We start from the raw sequence: 22,422 nt of genomic DNA, 5'->3' as shown, positions 1-22,422 counted from the left end.
CTCGTACCTACCCATATATATGTATGGAGAGGGGTTTGCAAGTGAAAAGGAACTTTGTGTTCCCAACAAGCTGGGTGAAGGACGGCTTTCACAGACACTTATCCCTCAGAACTGACCATGTGGAGAGACGTTCGTTCATGTAGCACAAAGGAACGGGTAGCAGGAGAAATTATTACTCTGGTTTCTCAGTCTGTTTCCTAGTGTCGGTTTGAAGGTCCTTCAGTTTACACTGTAAAACCGAGTTGGAGCTAGTACCTACCCATATACATATGTATGGAGTGGAGTTTGCAACTGAAAAGAAACTTTGTGTTTCCAACAAGCTAGTTGAAGGACGGATTTCACATACACATGTCTCTCAGAACTGAGCATGTGGAGAGACATTCGTTCATATAGCACAAGGGGAACGGGTTGAAGGAGAAACTTTTACTCTGGTTTCTCAGTCTGTTTCTTAGTGCCGGTTTGAATTTCCTGCAGTTTTCATTGTAAAACAGAGTTGGAGCTAGTACCTCTTCATAAATATGTATGGAGTGGTGTTTGCAAATGAAAAGAAACTTTGTGTTCCCAACAAGCTAGTTGAAGGACGGCTTTCACATACACATATCTCTCAGATCTGAGCATGTGGAGAGACATTCGTTCATCTAGCACAAAGGAAACGGTTTGCAGGAGGAAATTTAACTCTGGTTTATCAGTCTGTTTCCTACTGCCGGTTTGAAGTTCCTGCAGTTTTCACTGTAAACCCGAGTTTGAGCTACTACCTACCCATATATATATGTATGGAGTGGAGTTTGCAAGTGAAAAGAAACTTTGTGTTCCCAACAAGCTAGGTGAAGGACGGCTTTCACACACACTTATCTCTCAGAACTGAGCATGTGGAGAGACGTTCGTTCATCTAGCACAAAGGGAACGGGTTGCAGGAGGAACTTTTACTCTGGTTTCTCAGTCTGTTTCCTAGTGCCGGTTTGAAGTTCCTGCAGTTTTCACTGTAAAACCGAGTTGGAGCTCGTACCTATGCATATATATGTATGGAGAGGAGTTAGCAAGTGAAAAGAAACTTTGTGTTCCCAACAAGCTAGGTGAAGCACGGCTTTCACACCCACTTATCTCTCAGAACTGAGCATGTGGAGAGACGTTCGTTCATCTAGCACAAAGGGAACGGGTTGCAGGAGGAAATTTTACTCTGGTTTTTCAGTCTGTTTCCTAATGCCCGTTTGAAGTTCCTGCAGGTTTCACTGTAAAACCGAGTTGGAGCTAGTACTTCCCCATATATATGTATGGAGTGGAGATTGCAACTGAACAGAAACTTTGTGTTCACAACAAGCTAGTTGAAGCACGGCTTTCACACACACTTATCTCTCAGAACTGAGCATGTGGAGAGACGTTCGTTCATCTAGCACAAAGGGAACGGGTTGCAGGAGGAACTTTTACTCTGGTTTCTCAGTCTGTTTCCTAGTGCCGTTTTCAAGTTCCTGCAGTTTTCACTGTAAAACCGAGTTTGAGCTACTACCTTCCCATATATATGTATGGAGTGGAGTTTGGAAATGAAAAGGAACTTTGTGTTCCCAACAAGCTAGTTGAAGGACGGCTTTCACACACACTTATCTCTCAGAACAGAGCATGTGGAGAGACGTTCGTTCATCTAAGACAAATGGAACGGGTTGCAGGAGAAAATTTTTCTCTGGTTTCTCAGTCTGTTTCAAAGTGCCGGTTTGAAGTTCCTGCAGTTGTCACTGTAAACCCGAGTTGGAACTAGTACCTCCCAATATATATGTATGGAGTGGAGTTTGCAACTGAAAAGAAACTTTGTGTTCCCAACAAGCTAGGTGAAGGACGGCTTTCACACACACTTATCTGTAAGAACTGAGCATGTGGAGAGACGATCGTTCATCTAGCGCAAAAGGAACGGGTTGCAGGAGAAACTTTTACTCTGGTTTCTCAGACTTTTTCCTAGTGACGGTTTGAATTTCCTGCAGTTTTCACTGTAAAACCGAGTTGGAGTTAGTGCCTTCCCATATATATGTATGGAGTGGAGTTTGCAAAAGAAAAGAAACTTTGTGTTCCCAACAAGGTAGGTTTAGGACGGCTTTCACACACACTTTTTTCTCAGAACTGAGCATGAGGAGAGACGTTCGTTAATCTAGAACAAAGGGAACGGATTGCAGGAGAAACTTTTTCTCTGGTTTCTCAGTCTGTTTCCAAGTGCCGGTTTGAAGTTCCTGCAGTTTTCTCTGTAAACCCGTGTTGGAGCTATTACCTCCCAATATATATGTATGGAGTGGAGTTTGCAACTGAAAAGAACTTTGTGTTCCCAACAAGCTAGGTGAAGGACGGCTTTCACACACACTTATCTCAGAACTGAGCATGTGGAGAGACGTTCGTTCATCTAGCACAAGGGAACGGTTTGCAGGAGGAACTTTTTCTCTGGTTTCTAAGTCTGTTTCCTAGTGCCGGTTTCAACTTCCTGCAGTTTTCACTGTAAAACCGAGTTGGAGCTAGTACCTACCCATATATATGTATGGAGTGGAGTTAGGAAATGAAAAGGAACTTTGTGTTCCCAACAAGCTAGGTGAAGGACGGCTTTCACACACACTTATCTCTCAGAACTGAGCATGTGGAGAGACGTTCGTTCATCTAGCACAAAGGGAACGGGTTTCAGGAGAAACTTTTTCTCTGGTTTCTCAGTCTGTTTCCTAGTGCCAGTTTCAAGTTCCTGCAGTTTTCACTGTAAAACAGAGTTGGAGCTAGTACCTCCCCATATATATGTATGGAGTGGTGTTTGCAAGTGAAAAGCAACTTTATGTTCCCAACACGGTAGGTGAAGGACGGCTTTCACACCCTCTTGTCTCTCAGAAATGAGCACGTGGAGAGACGTTCGTTCATCTAGCACAAAGGGAACGGGTTGCAGGGGAAACTTTTACCCTGGTTTCTCAGTCTGTTTCCTAGTGCCGGTTTGAAGTTCCAGCAGTTTTCACTGTAAAACCGAGTTGGAGCTAGTACCTACCTATATATATGTATGGAATGGAGTTTGCAAGTGAAAAGAAATTTTGTGTTCCCAACAAGCTAGGTGAAGGACGGCTTTCACACACACTTATCTCAGAACTGAGCATGTGGAGAGACGTTCGTTCATCTAGCACAAAGGGAACGGGTTACAGGAGGAACTTTTACTCTGGTTTCTTAGTCTGTTTCCTACGGCCGGTTTGAAGATCCTGCAGTTTTCACTGTAATACCGAGTTGGAGCTAGTACCTACCCATATATATGTATGGAGTGGAGATTGCAACTGAAAAGAAACTTTGTGTTCACAACAAGCTAGTTGAAGCACTGCTTTCATATACAAATATCTCTCAGAACTGAGCATGTGGAGAGACGTTCGTTCATTAAGCACAAAGGAAACGGGTTGCAGAAGGAACTTTTACTCTGGTTTCTAAGCCTGTTTCCTAGTGCCGGTTTCAAGTTCCTGTAGTTTTCACTGTAAAACTGAGTTGGAGCTAGTACCTTCTCATATATATTTATGGAGTGGAGTTTGGAAATGAAAAGGAACTTTGTGTTCCCAACAAGCTATTTGAAGGACGGCTTTCACACACACTTATCTCTCAGAACTGATCATGTGGAGAGACGTTCGTTCATCTAGCACAAATGGAACGGGTTGCAGGAGAAAATTTTTCTCTGGTTTCTCAGTCTGTTTCCAAGTGCCGGTTTGAAGTTCCTGCAGTTTTCACTGTAAACACGAGTTGGAGCTAGTACCTCCCAATATATATGTATGGAGTGGAGTTTGCAACTGAAAAGAAACTTTGTGTTCCCATCAAGCTAGGTGAAGGACGGCTTTCACACACACTTATCTGTAAGAACTGAGCATGTGGAGAGACGATCGTTCATCTAGCGCAAAAGGAACGGGTTGCAGGAGAAACTTTTACTCTGGATTCTCAGTCTGTTTCCTAGTGACTGTTTGAATTTCCTGCAGTTTTCACTGTAAAACCGAGTTGGAGCTAGTACCTTCCCATATATATGTATGGAGTGGAGTTTGCAAAAGAAAAGGAACTTTGTGTTCCCAACCAGCTAGGTTTAGGACGGCTTTCACACACACTTATTTCTCAGAACTGAGCATGACGAGAGACGTTCGTTCATCTAGAACAAAAGGAACGGATTGCAGGAGAAACTTTTTCTCTGGTTTCTCAGTCTGTTTCCAAGTGCCGGTTTGAAGTTCCTGCAGTTTTCACTGTAAATCCGAGTTGGAGCTAATACCTCCCAATATATATGTATGGAGTGGAGTTTGCAACTGAAAAGAAACTTTGTGTTCCCAAAAAGCTAGGTGAAGGACGGCTTTCACACACACTTATCTGTAAGAACTGAGCATGTGGAGAGACGATCGTTCATCTAGCACAAAAGGAACGGGTTGCAGGGAAACTTTTACTCTTGTTTCTCAGTCTGTTTCCTAGTGACGGTTTGAATTTCCTGCAGTTTTCACTGTTAAACCGAGTTGGAGCTAGTACCTTCCCATATATATGTATGGAGTGGAGTTTGCAAAAGAAAAGGAACTGTGTGTTCCCAACAAGCTAGGTTTAGGACGGCTTTCACACACACTTATTTCTCACAACTGAGCATGAGGAGAGACGTTCGTTCATCTAGAACAAAGGGAACGGATTGCAGGAGAAACTTTTTCTCTGGTTTCTCAGTCTGTTTCCTAGTGCCGGTTTGAAGAGTTTGCAGTTTTCACTGTAAAACCGAGTTGGAGCTAGTACCTCCCCATATATATGTATGGAGTGGAGTTTGCAAGTGAAAAGAAACTTTATGTTCCCAACAAGCTAGGTGAAGGACGGCTTTCACATCCACTTGTCTCTTACAAATGAGCACGTGGAGAGACGTTCGTTCATCTAGCACAAAGGGAACGGGTTACAGGAGAAAATTTACTCTGGTTTCTCAGTCTGTTTCCTAGTGCCGGGTTCAAGTTCCTGCAGTTTTCACTGTAAAACCGAGTTGCAGCTTGTACGTACCTATATATATGTATGGAATGGAGTTTGCAACTGAAAAGAAATTTTGTGTTCCCAACAAGCTAGGTGAAGGACGGCTTTCACACACACTTATCTCAGAACTGAGCATGTGGAGAGACGTTCGTTCATCTAGCACAAGGGAACGGTTTGCAGGAGGAACTTTTTCTCTGGTTTCTAAGTCTGTTTCCTAGTGCCGGTTTCAACTTCCTGCAGTTTTCACTGTAAAACCGAGTTGGAGCTAGTACCTACCCATATATATGTATGGAGTGGAGTTAGGAAATGAAAAGGAACTTTGTGTTCCCAACAAGCTAGGTGAAGGACGGCTTTCACACACACTTATCTCTCAGAACTGAGCATGTGGAGAGACGTTCGTTCATCTAGCACAAAGGGAACGGGTTTCAGGAGAAACTTTTTCTCTGGTTTCTCAGTCTGTTTCCTAGTGCCAGTTTCAAGTTCCTGCAGTTTTCACTGTAAAACAGAGTTGGAGCTAGTACCTCCCCATATATATGTATGGAGTGGTGTTTGCAAGTGAAAAGCAACTTTATGTTCCCAACACGGTAGGTGAAGGACGGCTTTCACACCCTCATGTCTCTCAGAAATGAGCACGTGGAGAGACGTTCGTTCATCTAGCACAAAGGGAACGGGTTGCAGGGGAAACTTTTACCCTGGTTTCTCAGTCTGTTTCCTAGTGCCGGTTTGAAGTTCCAGCAGTTTTCACTGTAAAACCGAGTTGGAGCTAGTACCTACCTATATATATGTATGGAATGGAGTTTGCAAGTGAAAAGAAATTTTGTGTTCCCAACAAGCTAGGTGAAGGACGGCTTTCACACACACTTATCTCAGAACTGAGCATGTGGAGAGACGTTCGTTCATCTAGCACAAAGGGAACGGGTTACAGGAGGAACTTTTACTCTGGTTTCTTAGTCTGTTTCCTACGGCCGGTTTGAAGATCCTGCAGTTTTCACTGTAATACCGAGTTGGAGCTAGTACCTACCCATATATATGTATGGAGTGGAGATTGAAACTGAAAAGAAACTTTGTGTTCACAACAAGCTAGTTGAAGCACTGCTTTCATATACAAATATCTCTCAGAACTGAGCATGTGGAGAGACGTTCGTTCATCTAGCACAAAGGAAACGGGATGCAGAAGGAACTTTTACTCTGGTTTCTAAGCCTGTTTCCTAGTGCCGGTTTCAAGTTCCTGTAGTTTTCACTGTAAAACCGAGTTGGAGCTAGTACCTTCTCATATATATTTATGGAGTGGAATTTGGAAATGAAAAGGAACTTTGTGTTCCCAACAAGCTATTTGAAGGACGGCTTTCACACACACTTATCTCTCAGAACTGATCATGTGGAGAGACGTTCGTTCATCTAGCACAAATGGAACGGGTTGCACTAGAAAATTTTTCTCTGGTTTCTCAGTCTGTTTCCAAGTGCCGGTTTGAAGTTCCTGCAGTTTTCACTCTAAACACGAGTTGGAGCTAGTACCTCCCAATATATATGTATGGAGTGGAGTTTGCAACTGAAAAGAAACTTTGTGTTCCCATCAAGCTAGGTGAAGGACGGCTTTCACACACACTTATCTGTAAGAACTGAGCATGTGGAGAGACGATCGTTCATCTAGCACAAAAGGAACGGGTTGCAGGGAAACTTTTACTCTTGTTTCTCAGTCTGTTTCCTAGTGACGGTTTGAATTTCCTGCAGTTTTCACTGTAAAACCGAGTTGGAGCTAGTACCTTCCCATATATATGTATGGAGTGGAGTTTGCAAAAGAAAAGGAACTGTGTGTTCCCAACAAGCTAGGTTTAGGACGGCTTTCACACACACTTATTTCTCACAACTGAGCATGAGGAGAGACGTTCGTTCATCTAGAACAAAGGGAACGGATTGCAGGAGAAACTTTTTCTCTGGTTTCTCAGTCTGTTTCCTAGTGCCGGTTTGAAGAGTTTGCAGTTTTCACTGTAAAACCGAGTTGGAGCTAGTACCTCCCCATATATATGTATGGAGTGGAGTTTGCAAGTGAAAAGAAACTTTATGTTCCCGACAAGCTAGGTGAAGGACGGCTTTCACATCCACTTGTCTCTCAGAAATGAGCACGTGGAGAGACGTTCGTTCATCTAGCACAAAGGGAACGGGTTGCAGGAGAAACTTTTACCCTGGTTTCTCAGTCTGTTTCCTAGTGCCGGTTTGAAGTTCCAGCAATTTTCACTGTAAAACCGAGTTGGAGCTAGTACCTACCTATATATATGTATGGAATGGAGTTTGCAACTGAAAAGAAATTTTGTGTTCCCAACAAGCTATGTGAAGGACGGCTTTCACACACACTTATCTCAGAACTGAGCATGTGGAGAGACGTTCTTTCATCTAGCACAAAGGGAACGGGTTACAGGAGGAACTTTTTCTCTGGTTTCTTAGTCTGTTTCCTACGGCCGGTTTGAAGATTCTGCAGTTTTCACTGTAATGCCGATTTGGAGCTAGTACCTACCCATATATATGTATGGAGTGGAGATTGCAAGTGAAAAGAAACTTTGTGTTCCCAACAAACTAGGTGAAGGACGGCTTTCAAACCCACTTGTCTCTCAGAAATGAGCACGTGGAGGGACGTTCGTTCATCTAGCACAAAGGGAACGGGTTGAAGGAGAAACTTTTATTCTGGTTTCTCAGTCTGTTTCCTAGTGCCGGTTTGAAGTTCCTGCAGTTTTCACTGTAAAATCGAGTTGGAGCTTGTACGTACCTATATATATGTATAGAATGGGGTTTGCAACTGAAAAGAAATTTTGTGTTACCAACAAGCTAGGTGAAGGACGGCTTTCACACACACTTATCTCAGAACTGAGCATGTGGAGAGACGTTCGTTCATCTAGCACAAGGGAACGGTTTGCAGGAGGAACTTTTTCTCTGGTTTCTAAGTCTGTTTCCTTGTGCCGGTTTCAACTTCCTGCAGTATTCACTGTAAAACCGAGTTGGAGCTAGTACCTCCCCATATATATGTATGGAGTGGAGTTAGGAAATGAAAAGGAACTTTGTGTTCCCAACATGCTAGGTGAAGGACGGCTTTCACACACACTTATCTCAGAACTGAGCATGTGGAGAGACGTTCGTTCATCTAGCACAAGGGAACGTTTTGCAGGAGGAACTTTTTCTCTGGTTTCTAAGTCTGTTTCCTAGTGCCGGTTTCAACTTCCTGCAGTTTTCACTGTAAAACCGAGTTGGAGCTAGTACCTACCCATATATATATATGGAGTGGAGTTAGGAAATGAAAAGGAACTTTGTGTTCCCAACATGCTAGGTGAAGGACGGCTTTCACACACACCTATCTCTCAGAAATGAGCATGTGGAGAGACGTTCTTTCATCTAGCACAAAGGGAACGGGTTTCAGGAGAAACTATTTCTCTGGTTTCACAGTCTGTTTCCTAGTGCCTGTTCCAAGTTCCTGCAGTTTTCACTGTAAAACCGAGTTGGAGCTAGTACCTCCCCATATATATGTATGGAGTGGAGTTTGCAAGTGAAAAGCAACTTTATGTTCCCAACAAGCTAGGTGAAGGACGGCTTTCACACCCACTTGTCTCTCAGAAATGAGCACGTGGAGAGACGTTCGTTCATCTAGCACAAAGGGAACGGGTTGCAGGGGAAACTTTTACCCTGGTTTCTCAGTCTGTTTCCTAGTGCCGGTTTGAAGTTACAGCAGTTTTCACTGTAAAACCGTGTTGGAGCTATTACCTACCTATATATATGTATGGAATGGAGTTTGCAACTGAAAAGAAATTTTGTGTTCCCAACAAGCTAGGTGAAGGACGGCTTTCACACAAACTTATATCAGAACTGAGCATGTGGAGAGACGTTCGTTCATCTAGCACAAAGGGAACGGGTTACAGGAGGAACTTTTACTCTGGTTTCTTAGTCTGTTTCCTATGGCCGGTTTGAAGATCCTGCAGTTTTCACTGTAATACCGAGTTGGAGCTAGTACCTACCCATATATATGTATGGAGTGGAGATTGCAACTGAAAAGAAACTTTGTGTTCCCAACAAGCTAGGTGAAGGACGGCTTTCACACCCACTTTTCTCTCAGAAATGAGCACGTGGAGGGACGTTCGTTCATCTAGCACAAAGGGAACGGGTTGCAGGAGAAACTTTTACTCTGGTTTCTCAGTCTGTTTCCTAGTGCCGGTTTGAAATTCCTACAGTTTTCACTGTAAAACCGATTTGGAGCTTGTACGTACCTATATATATGTATGGAATGGTGTTTGCAACTGAAAAGAAATTTTGTGTTCCCAACAAGCTAGGTGAAGGACGGCTTTCACACACACTTATCTCAGAACTGAGCATGTGGAGAGACGTTCGTTCATCTAGCACAAGGGAACGGTTTGCAGGAGGAACTTTTTCTCTGGTTTCTAAGTCTGTTTCCTAGTGCCGGTTTCAACTTCCTGCAGTTTTCACTGTAAAACCGAGTTGGAGCTAGTACCTACCCATATATATATATGGAGTGGAGTTAGGAAATGAAAAGGAACTTTGTGTTCCCAACAAGCTAGGTGAAGGACGGCTTTCACACACACTTATCTCTCAGAACTGAGCATGTGGAGAGACGTTCGTTCATCTAGCACAAAGGGAACGGGTTTCAGGAGAAACTTTTTCTCTGGTTTCTCAGTCTGTTTCCTAGTGCCGGTTTCAAGTTCCTGCAGTTTTCACTGTAAAACCGAGTTGGAGCTAGTACCTCCCCATATATATGTATGGAGTGGAGTTTGCAAGTGAAAAGCAGCTTTATGTTCCCAACAAGCTAGGTGAAGGACGGCTTTTACACCCACTTGTCTCTCAGAAATGAGCACGTGGAGAGACGTTCGTTTATCTAGCATAAAGGGAACGGGTTGCAGGGGAAACTTTTACCCTGGTTTCTCAGTCTGTTTCCTAGTGCCGGTTTGAAGTTCCTGCAATTTTCACTGTATAACCGAGTTGGAGCTAGTACCTCCCCATATATATGTATGGAGTGGAGTTTGCAAACGAAAAGGAACTTTGTGTTCCCAACAAGCTAGGTGAAGGACGGCATTCACACACACTTATCTCTCAGATCTGAGCTTGTGGAGAGACGTTCGTTCATCTAGCACAAAGGAAACGGGTTGCAAGAGTAACTTTTACTCTGGTTTCTCAGTCTGTTTCCTAGTGCCGGTTTAAAGTTCCTGCAGTTTTCACTGTATAAGCGAGTTGGAGCTAGTACCTCCCCATATATATATATGGAGTGGAGTTTGAAAATGAAAAGAAACTTTGTGTTCCCAACACGCTAGGTGAAGGACGGCTTTCACACACACTTATCTCTCAGAACTGAGCATGTGGAGAGAGGTTCGTTCATCTAGCACAAAGGGAACGGGTTGCAAGAGAAACTTTTACTCTGGTTTCTCAGTCTCTTTCCTAGTACCGGTTTGAAGTTCCTGCAGTTTTCACTGTAAAACCGAGTTGGAGCTAGTACCTCCCCATATATATGTATGAAGTAGAGTTTGCAAATGAAAAGGAACTTTGTGTTCCCAACAAGCTAGGTGAAGGACGGCTTTCACACACAATTATTTCTCAGAACTGAGCATGTGGAGAGACGTTCGTTCATCTAGCACAAAGGGAACGGGTTGCAAGAGAAACTTTTACTCTGGTTTCTCAGTCTGTTTCATAGTGCCGGTTTTAAGTTCCTGCAGTTTTCACTGTAAAACCGAGTTGGAGCTTGTACGTACCTATATATATGTATGGAATGGTGTTTGCAACTGAAAAGAAATTTTGTGTTCCCAACAAGCTAGGTGAAGGACGGCTTTCACACACACTTATCTCAGAACTGAGCATGTGGAGAGACGTTCGTTCATCTAGCACAAGGGAACGGTTTGCAGGAGGAACTTTTTCTCTGGTTTCTAAGTCTGTTTCCTAGTGCCGGTTTCAACTTCCTGCAGTTTTCACTGTAAAACCGAGTTGGAGCTAGTACCTACCCATATATATATATGGAGTGGAGTTAGGAAATGAAAAGGAACTTTGTGTTCCCAACAAGCTAGGTGAAGGACGGCTTTCACACACACTTATCTCTCAGAACTGAGCATGTGGAGAGACGTTCGTTCATCTAGCACAAAGGGAACGGGTTTCAGGAGAAACTTTTTCTCTGGTTTCTCAGTCTGTTTCCTAGTGCCGGTTTCAAGTTCCTGCAGTTTTCACTGTAAAACCGAGTTGGAGCTAGTACCTCCCCATATATATGTATGGAGTGGAGTTTGCAAGTGAAAAGCAGCTTTATGTTCCCAACAAGCTAGGTGAAGGACGGCTTTCACACCCACTTGTCTCTCAGAAATGAGCACGTGGAGAGACGTTCGTTTATCTAGCATAAAGGGAACGGGTTGCAGGGGAAACTTTTACCCTGGTTTCTCAGTCTGTTTCCTAGTGCCGGTTTGAAGTTCCTGCAATTTTCACTGTATAACCGAGTTGGAGCTAGTACCTCCCCATATATATGTATGGAGTGGAGTTTGCAAACGAAAAGGAACTTTGTGTTCCCAACAAGCTAGGTGAAGGACGGCATTCACACACACTTATCTCTCAGATCTGAGCTTGTGGAGAGACGTTCGTTCATCTAGCACAAAGGGAACGGGTTGCAAGAGTAACTTTTACTCTGGTTTCTCAGTCTGTTTCCTAGTGCCGGTTTAAAGTTCCTGCATTTTTCACTGTATAAGCGAGTTGGAGCTAGTACCTCCCCATATATATATATGGAGTGGAGTTTGAAAATGAAAAGAAACTTTGTGTTCCCAACACGCTAGGTGAAGGACGGCTTTCACACACACTTATCTCTCAGAACTGAGCATGTGGAGAGAGGTTCGTTCATCTAGCACAAAGGGAACGGGTTGCAAGAGAAACTTTTACTCTGGTTTCTCAGTCTCTTTCGTAGTACCGGTTTGAAGTTCCTGCAGTTTTCACTGTAAAACCGAGTTGGAGCTAGTACCTCCCCATATATATGTATGAAGTAGAGTTTGCAAATGAAAAGGAACTTTGTGTTCCCAACAAGCTAGGTGAAGGACGGCTTTCACACACACTTATTTCTCAGAACTGAGCATGTGGAGAGACGTTCGTTCATCTAGCACAAAGGGAACGGGTTGCAAGAGAAACTTTTACTCTGGTTTCTCAGTCTGTTTCATAGTGCCGGTTTTAAGTTCCTGCAGTTTTCACTGTAAAACCGAGTTGGAGCTCGTACCTCCCCATATATGTGTAAGGAGTGGAATTTGAAAATGAAAAGGAACTTTGTGTTCCCAACAAGCTATTTGAAGGACGGCTTTCACACACACTTATCTCTCAGAACTGATCATGTGGAGAGACGTTCGTTCATCTAGCACAAATGGAACGGGTTGCAGGAGAAAATTTTTCTCTGGTTTCTCAGTCAGTTTCCAAGTGCCGGTTTGAAGTTCCTGCAGTTTTCACTGTAAACACGAGTTGGAGCTAGTACCTCCCAATATATATGTATGGAGTGGAGTTTGCAACTGAAAAGAAACTTTGTGTTCCCATCAAGCTAGGTGAAGGACGGCTTTCACACACACTTATCTGTAAGAACTGAGCATGTGGAGAGACGATCGTTCATCTAGCGCAAAAGGAACGGGTTGCAGGAGAAACTTTTACTCTGGATTCTCAGTCTGTTTCCTAGTGACTGTTTGAATTTCCTGCAGTTTTCACTGTAAAACCGAGTTGGAGCTAGTACCTTCCCATATATATGTATGGAGTGGAGTTTGCAAAAGAAAAGGAACTTTGTGTTCCCAACCAGTTAGGTTTAGGACGGCTTTCACACACACTTATTTCTCAGAACTGAGCATGACGAGAGACGTTCGTTCATCTAGAACAAAAGGAACGGATTGCAGGAGAAACTTTTTCTCTGGTTTCTCAGTCTGTTTCCAAGTGCCGGTTTGAAGTTCCTGCATTTTTCACTGTAAATCCGAGTTGGAGCTAGTACCTCCCAATATATATGTATGGAGTGGAGTTTGCAACTGAAAAGAAACTTTGTGTTCCCAAAAAGCTAGGTGAAGGACGGCTTTCACACACACTTATCTGTAAGAACTGAGCATGTGGAGAGACGATCGTTCATCTAGCACAAAAGGAACGGGTTGCAGGGAAACTTTTACTCTTGTTTCTCAGTCTGTTTCCTAGTGACGGTTTGAATTTCCTGCAGTTTTCACTGTAAAACCGAGTTGGAGCTAGTACCTTCCCATATATATGTATGGAGTGGAGTTTGCAAAAGAAAAGGAACTGTGTGTTCCCAACAAGCTAGGTTTAGGACGGCTTTCACACACACTTATTTCTCACAACTGAGCATGAGGAGAGACGTTCGTTCATCTAGAACAAAGGGAACGGATTGCAGGAGAAACTTTTTCTCTGGTTTCTCAGTCTGTTTCCTAGTGCCGGTTTGAAGAGTTTGCAGTTTTCACTGTAAAACCGAGTTGGAGCTAGTACCTCCCCATATATATGTATGGAGTGGAGTTTGCAAGTGAAAAGAAACTTTATGTTCCCAACAAGCTAGGTGAAGGACGGCATTCACACACACTTATCTCTCAGATCTGAGCTTGTGGAGAGACGTTCGTTCATCTAGCACAAAGGGAACGGGTTGCAAGAGTAACTTTTACTCTGGTTTCTCAGTCTGTTTCCTAGTGCCGGTTTAAAGTTCCTGCAGTTTTCACTGTATAAGCGAGTTGGAGCTAGTACCTCCCCATATATATATATGGAGTGGAGTTTGAAAATGAAAAGAAACTTTGTGTTCCCAACACGCTAGGTGAAGGACGGCTTTCACACACACTTATCTCTCAGAACTGAGCATGTGGAGAGTGGTTCGTTCATCTAGCACAAAGGGAACGGGTTGCAAGAGAAACTTTTACTCTGGTTTCTCAGTCTCTTTCCTAGTACCGGTTTGAAGTTCCTGCAGTTTTCACTGTAAACCCGAGTTGGAGCTAGTACCTCCCCATATATATGTATGAAGTAGAGTTTGCAAATGAAAAGGAACTTTGTGTTCCCAACAAGCTAGGTGAAGGACGGCTTTCACACACACTTATTTCTCAGAACTGAGCATGTGGAGAGACGTTCGTTCATCTAGCACAAAGGGAACGGGTTGCAAGAGAAACTTTTACTCTGGTTTCTCAGTCTGTTTCATAGTGCCGGTTTTAAGTTCCTGCAGTTTTCACTGTAAAACCGAGTTGGAGCTCGTACCTCCCCATATATGTGTAAGGAGTGGAATTTGAAAATGAAAAGGAACTTTGTGTTCCCAACAAGCTATTTGAAGGACGGCTTTCACACACACTTATCTCTCAGAACTGATCATGTGGAGAGACGTTCGTTCATCTAGCAGAAATGGAACGGGTTGCAGGAGAAAATTTTTCTCTGGTTTCTCAGTCAGTTTCCAAGTGCCGGTTTGAAGTTCCTGCAGTTTTCACTGTAAACACGAGTTGGAGCTAGTACCTCCCAATATATATGTATGGAGTGGAGTTTGCAACTGAAAAGAAACTTTGTGTTCCCATCAAGCTAGGTGAAGGACGGCTTTCACACACACTTATCTGTAAGAACTGAGCATGTGGAGAGACGATCGTTCATCTAGCGCAAAAGGAACGGGTTGCAGGAGAAACTTTTACTCTGGATTCTCAGTCTGTTTCCTAGTGACTGTTTGAATTTCCTGCAGTTTTCACTGTAAAACCGAGTTGGAGCTAGTACCTTCCCATATATATGTATGGAGTGGAGTTTGCAAAAGAAAAGGAACTTTGTGTTCCCAACCAGTTAGGTTTAGGACGGCTTTCACACACACTTATTTCTCAGAACTGAGCATGACGAGAGACGTTCGTTCATCTAGAACAAAGGGAACGGATTGCAGGAGAAACTTTTTCTCTGGTTTCTCAGTCTGTTTCCAAGTGCCGGTTTGAAGTTCCTGCATTTTTCACTGTAAATCCGAGTTGGAGCTAGTACCTCCCAATATATATGTATGGAGTGGAGTTTGCAACTGAAAAGAAACTTTGTGTTCCCAAAAAGCTAGGTGAAGGACGGCTTTCACACACACTTATCTGTAAGAACTGAGCATGTGGAGAGACGATCGTTCATCTAGCACAAAAGGAACGGGTTGCAGGGAAACTTTTACTCTTGTTTCTCAGTCTGTTTCCTAGTGACTGTTTGAATTTCCTGCAGTTTTCACTGTAAAACCGAGTTGGAGCTAGTACCTTCCCATATATATGTATGGAGTGGAGTTTGCAAAAGAAAAGGAACTGTGTGTTCCCAACAAGCTAGGTTTAGGACGGCTTTCACACACACTTATTTCTCACAACTGAGCATGAGGAGAGACGTTCGTTCATCTAGAACAAAGGGAACGGATTGCAGGAGAAACTTTTTCTCTGGTTTCTCAGTCTGTTTCCTAGTGCCGGTTTGAAGAGTTTGCAGTTTTCACTGTAAAACCGAGTTGGAGCTTGTACCTCCCCATATATATGTATGGAGTGGAGTTTGCAAGTGAAAAGAAACTTTATGTTCCCAACAAGCTAGGTGAAGGACGGCATTCACACACACTTATCTCTCAGATCTGAGCTTGTGGAGAGACGTTCGTTCATCTAGCACAAAGGGAACGGGTTGCAAGAGTAACTTTTACTCTGGTTTCTCAGTCTGTTTCCTAGTGCCGGTTTAAAGTTCCTGCAGTTTTCACTGTATAAGCGAGTTGGAGCTAGTACCTCCCCATATATATATATGGAGTGGAGTTTGAAAATGAAAAGAAACTTTGTGTTCCCAACACGCTAGGTGAAGGACGGCTTTCACACACACTTATCTCTCAGAACTGAGCATGTGGAGAGAGGTTCGTTCATCTAGCACAAAGGGAACGGGTTGCAAGAGAAACTTTTACTCTGGATTCTCAGTCTCTTTCCTAGTACCGGTTTGAAGTTCCTGCAGTTTTCACTGTAAAACCGAGTTGGAGCTTGTACCTCCCCATATATATGTATGAAGTAGAGTTTGCAAATGAAAAGGAACTTTGTGTTCCCAACAAGCTAGGTGAAGGACGGCTTTCACACACACTTATTTCTCAGAACTGAGCATGTGGAGAGACGTTCGTTCATCTAGCACAAAGGGAACGGGTTGCAAGAGAAACTTTTACTCTGGTTTCTCAGTCTGTTTCATAGTGCCGGTTTTAAGTTCCTGCAGTTTTCACTGTAAAACCGAGTTGGAGCTCGTACCTCCCCATATATGTGTAAGGAGTGGAATATGAAAATGAAAAGGAACTTTGTGTTCCCAACAAGCTATTTGAAGGACGGCTTTCACACACACTTATCTCTCAGAACTGATCATGTGGAGAGACGTTCGTTCATCTAGCACAAATGGAACGGGTTGCAGGAGAAAATTTTTCTCTGGTTTCTCAGTCTGTTTCCAAGTGTCGATTTGAAGTTCCTGCAGTTTTCACTGTAAACACGAGTTGGAGCTAGTACCTCCCAATATATATGTATGGAGTGGAGTTTGCAACTGAAAAGAAACTTTGTGTTCCCATCAAGCTAGGTGAAGGACGGCTTTCACACACTCTTATCTGTAAGAACTGAGCATGTGGAGAGACGATCGTTCATCTAGCGCAAAAGGAACGGGTTGCAGGAGAAACTTTTACTCTGGATTCTCAGTCTGTTTCCTAGTGACTGTTTGAATTTCCTGCAGTTTTCACTGTAAAACCGAGTTGGAGCTAGTACCTTCCCATATATATGTATGGAGTGGAGTTTGAAAGTGAAAACAAACTTTGTGTTCCCAACATGCTAGGTGAAGGACGGCTTTCACACACTCTTATCTCTCAGAATTGAGCATGTGGAGAGAGGTTCGTTCATCTAGCACAAAGGGAACAGGTTGCAGGAGGAACTTTTACTCTGGTTTCTCAGTCTGTTTCCTAGGGCCAGTTTGAAGTTCCTGCAGTTTTCACTGTAAAATCGAGTTGGAGCTCGTACCTAACCATATATATTTATGGAGTGGAGTTTGCAAATGAAAAGAAACTTTGTGTTCCCAACAAGCTATGTGAAGGACGGCTTTCACACCCACTTATCTCTCAGAGCTGAGCAGGTGGAGAGACGTTCGTTCATCTAGCACAAAGGGAACGTGTTGAAGGAGAAAATTTACTCTGGTTTCTCAGTCTGTTTCCTAGTGCCGGTTTGAAGTTCCTGCATTTTTCAGTGTAAAACCGAGTTGGAGCTAGTACCTACCCATATATATATGTATGGAGGGGAGTTTGCAACTGAAAAGGATCTTTGTGTTCCCAACAAGCTAGGTGAAGGCCGGCTTTCACACACACTTATCTCTCAGAACTGAGCATGTGGAGAGACGTTCGTTCATGTAACAGAAAGGGAACGGGTTGCAGGAGAAACTTTTACTCTGTTTTCTCAGTCTGTTTCCTAGTGCCGATTTGAAGTTCCTGCAGTTTTCATTGTAAAACCGTGTTGGAGCTAGTGCCTACCTATATATATGTATAGTGTGGAGTTTGCAACTGAAAAGGATCTTAGTGTTCCCAACAAGCTAGGTGAAGTACGGCTTTCACACACAATTATCTCTCAGAACTGAGCATGTGGAGAGACGTACGTTAATCTAGCACAAAGGGAACGGGTTGCAGGAGAAAGTTTTACTCTGGTTTCTCAGTCTGTTTCCTAGTGCCGGTTTGAAGTTCCTGCAGTTTCACTGTAAAACCGAGTTGGAGCTCGTAACTCCCCATATATATATATGGAGTGGGGTTTGCAACCGAAAAGAAACTTTGTGTTCCCAACAGCTCGTTGAAGGACGGCTTTCACATACACATATCTCTCAGAACTAAGCATGTGGAGAGACATTCGTTCATCTAGCACAAAGGGATCGGGTTGAAGGAGAAACTTTTACTCTGGTTTCCCAGTCTGTTTTCTAGTGCCGTTTTGAGGTTCCTGCAGTTTTCACTGTAAAACCGAGTTGGAGCTCGTACTTTCCATATATATGTATGGAATGGAGTTTGCAAATGAAAAGGAACTTTGTGTTCCCAACAAGCTAGGTGAAGGACGGCTTTCACACACACTTATCTCTCAGAACTGAGCATGTGGAGAGACTTCGTTCATCTAGCACAAACGGAACGTGTTGCAGGAAAAACTTATACTCTGGTATCTCAGTCTGTTTTCTTGTTCCGGTTTGAAATTCCTGCAGTTTTCACTGTAAAAGCGAGTTGGAGCTCTTACCTACCCATATATATGTATGGAGTGGTGTTTGCAAGTGAAAAGAAACTTTGTGTTCCCAACATGCTAGGTGAAGAACGGCATTCACACACACTTATCCCTCAGAACTGAGCATGTGGAGAGACGTTCGTTCATGTAGCACAAAGGGAACGGGTTGCAGGAGAAACTATTTCTCTGGTTTCTCAGTCTGTTTCCTAGTGCCGGTTTGAAGTTCCTACAATTTTCACTGTAAAACCGAGTTGGAGCTAGTACCTACCAATATATAAATGTATGGAGTAGAGTTTGCAACTGAAGAGAAACTTTGTGTTCGCAACAAGATAGGTGAAGGACGGCATTCACACACACTTATCTCTCAGAACTGAGCATGTGGAGAGACGTTCGTTCATCTAGCACAAAGGGAACGGGTTGCAGGAGGAACTTTAACTCTGGTTTCTCAGTCTGTTTCCTAGTGCCGGTTTGAAGTTCCTGCAGTTTTCACTGTAAAACCGAGTTGGAGCTCCTACCTACGCATATATATGTATGGAGTGGAATTAGCAAGTGAAAAGAAACTTTGTGTTCCCAACAAGCTAGGTGAAGGACGGCTTTCACACACACTTATCTCTCAGAACTGAGCATGTGGAGACACTTTCGTTCATCTAGCACAAAGGGAACGGTTTGCAGGAGAAACTTTTTCTCTGATTTCTCAGTCTGTTCCCTAGTGCCGGTTTGAATTTCCTGCAGTTTTCACTGTAAAACCGAGTTGGAGATCGTACCGCCCCATATATATGTATGGAGTGCAGTTTGCAAATGAAAAGGAACTTTATGTTCCCAACAAGCTAAGTGAAGTACGGCTTTCACACACAATTATCTCTCAGAACTGAGAATGTGGAGAGACGTTCGTTCATCTAGCACAAAGGGAACGGGTTGCAGGAGAAACTTTTACTCTGGTTTCTCAGTCTGTTTCCAAGTGCCGGTTTGAAGTTCCTGCAGTTTTCACTGTAAAACCGAGTTGGAGCTAGTACCTATGCATATATATGTATGGAGTGGAGTTTGCAAGTGAAAAGAAACATTGTGTTCCCAACAAGCTAGGTGAAGGACGGCTTTCACACCCACTTATCCCTCAGAACTGACCATGTGGAGAGACGTTCGTTCATGTAGTACAAAGGGAACGGGTAGCAGGAAAAATTATTACTCTGGTTTCTCAGTCTGTTTCCTAGTGCCGGTTTGAAATTCCTGCAGTTTTCACTGTAAAATCGAGTTGGAGCTAGTACCTACCCATATATATATGTATGGAGTGGAGTTTGCAACTGAAAAGAAACTTTGTGTTTCCAACAAGCTAGTTGAAGGACGGATTTCACATACACATGTCTCTCAGAACTGAGCATGTGGAGAGACATTCGTTCATATAGCACAAAGGGAACGGGATGAAGGAGAAATTTTACTCTGGTTTCTCAGTCTGTTTCCTAGTGCCGGTTTGAAGTTCCTGCAGTTTTCACTGTAAAACTGAGTTGGAGCTAGTACCTCTTCATATATATGTATGGAGTGGAGTTAGCAAGTGAAAAGAAACTTTGTGTTCCCAACAAGCTAGGTGAAGGACGGATTTCACACACACTTATCTCTCAGATCTGAGCATGTGGAGAGACGTTCGTTCATCTAGCACAAAGGGAACGGGTAGCAGAAGGAACTTTTACTCTGGATTCTCAGTCTGTTTCATAGTGCCGGTTTGAAGTTCCTGCAGTTTTCACTGTAAAACTGAGTTGGAGCTCGTACCTACGCATATATATGTATGGAGTGGAGTTAGCAAGTGAAAAGAAACTTTGTGTTCCCAACAATCTAGGTGAAGGACGGCTTTCACACACACTTATCTCTCAGAACTGAGCATGTGGAGACACATTCGTTCATCTAGCACAAAGGGAACGGTTAGCAGGAGAAACTTTTTCTCTGATTTCTCAGACTGTTCCCTAGTGCCGGTTTGAATTTCCTGCAGTTTTCACTGTAAAACCGAGTTGGAGATCGTACCGCCCCATATATATGTATGGAGCGCAGTTTGCAAATGAAAAGAAACTTTGTGTTCCCAACAAGCTAGGTGAAGTACGGCTTTCACACACAATTATCTCTCAGAACTGAGAATGTGGAGAGACTTTCGTTCATCTAGCACAAAGGGAACGTGTTGAAGGAGAAACTTTTACTCTGGTTTCTCAGTCTGTTTCCTAGTACCGGTTTGAAGTTCCTGCAGTTTACAGTGTAAAACCGAGTTGGAGCTATTACCTCCCCATATATATGTATGGAGTGGAGTTTGCAAGTGAAAAGAAACATTGTGTTCCCAACAAGCTAGGTGAAGGACGGCTTTCACACCCACTTATCTCTCAGTACTGAGCATGTGGAGAGACGTTCGTTTATCTAGCACAAAGGGTACGGGTTGCAGGAGAAACTATTACTCTGGATTCTCAGTCTGTTTCCTAGTGCCGGTATGAAGTTCCTGCAGTTTTCACTGTAAAACCGAGTTGGAGCTCTTACCTACCCATATATATGTATGGAGTGGAGTTTGCAAATGAAAAGAATCTTTGTGTTCCCAACAAGCTAGGTGAAGGACGGCTTTCACACACACTTATCTCTCAGAACTGAGCATGTGGAGAGAGATTCGTTCATCTAGCAGAAAGGGAACGGGTTGCAGGAGGAACTTTTACTGTGGTTTCTCAGTCTGTTTCCTACTGCCTGTTTGAAGTTCCTGCCGTTTTCACTGTAAAACCGAGTTGGAGCTCGTACCTACCCATATATATATATGGAGTGGAGTTTGCAAATGAAAAGAATCTTTGTGTTCCCAACAAGCTAGGTGAAGGATGGCTTTCACACACACTTATCTCTCAGATCTGAGCATGTGGAGAGACTTTCGTTCATCTAGCACAAAGGGAACGTGTTGCAAGGGAAACTTTTACTCTGGTTTCTCAGTCTGTTTCCTAGTGCCGGTTTGAAGTTCCTGCAGTTTTCACTGTAAAACCGAGTTGGAGCTCGTACCTACCCATATATATATATGGAGTGGAGTTTGCAAATGAAAAGAATCTTTGTGTTCCCAACAAGCTAGGTGAAGGATGGCTTTCACACAAACTTATCCCTCAGAACTGACCATGTGGAGAGACGTTCGTTCATGTAGCACAAAGGGAACGGGTTGCAGGAGAAATTATTACTCTGGTTTCTCAGTCTGTTTCCTAGTGCCGGTTTGAACTTCCTGCAGTTTTCACTGTAAAACCGAGTTGGAGCTAGTACCTACCCATATATATATGTATGGAGTGGAGTTTGCAACTGAAAAGAAACTTTGTGTTTCCAACAAGCTAGTTGAAGGACGGATTTCACATACACATGTCTCTCAGAACTGAGCATGTGGAGAGACATTCGTTCATATAGCACAAAGGGAACGGGTTGAAGGAGAAACTTTTACTCTGGTTTCTCAGTCTGTTTCCTAGTGCCGGTTTGAATTTCCTGCAGTTTTCATTGTAAAACAGAGTTGGAGCTAGTACCTCTTCATATATATGTATGCAGTGGAGTTTGCAAATGAAAAGAAACTTTGTGTTCCCAACAAGCTAGTTGAAGGACGGCTTTCACATACATATATCTCTCAGATCTGAGCATGTGGAGAGACATTCGTTCATCTAGCACAAAAATAACGGTTTGCAGGAGGAACTTTTACTCTGGTTTCTCAGTCTGTTTCCTACTGCCGGTTTGAAGTTCCTGCAGTTTTCACTGTAAAACCGAGTTGGAGCTCGTACCTACCTATATATATGTATGGACTGGAGTTTGCAAGTGAAAAGAAACTTTGTGTTCCCAACAAGCTAGGTGACGGACGGCTTTCACATACACTTATCTCTCAGAACTGAGCATGTGGAGAGACGTTCGTTCATCTAGCACAAAGGGAACGGGTTGCAGGAGGAACTTTTACTCTGGTTTCTCAGTCTGTTTCCTAGTGCCGGTTTGAAGTTCCTGCAGTTTTCACTGTAAAACTGTGTTGGAGCTCGTACCTATGCATATATATGTATGGAGTGGAGTTAGCAAGTGAAAAGAAACTTTGTGTTCCCAACAAGTTAGGTGAAGGACGGCTTTCACACACACTTATCTCTCAGAACTGAGCATGTGGAGAGACTTTCATTCATCTAGCACAAAGGGAACGGGTTGCAGGTGAAACTTTTACTCTGGTTTCTCAGTCTGTTTCCTAGTGCCGGTTTGAAGTTCCTGCTGTTTTCACTGTAAAACCATGTTGGAGATAGTACCTCCCCATATATATGTATGGAGAGGGGTTTGC

This window comes from Camelus bactrianus, chromosome 24, assembly GCF_048773025.1.
Source record: "Camelus bactrianus isolate YW-2024 breed Bactrian camel chromosome 24, ASM4877302v1, whole genome shotgun sequence".
In the NCBI taxonomy this organism is placed as follows: domain Eukaryota; kingdom Metazoa; phylum Chordata; class Mammalia; order Artiodactyla; family Camelidae; genus Camelus; species Camelus bactrianus.
This window is presented reverse-complemented; position numbering follows the sequence as displayed.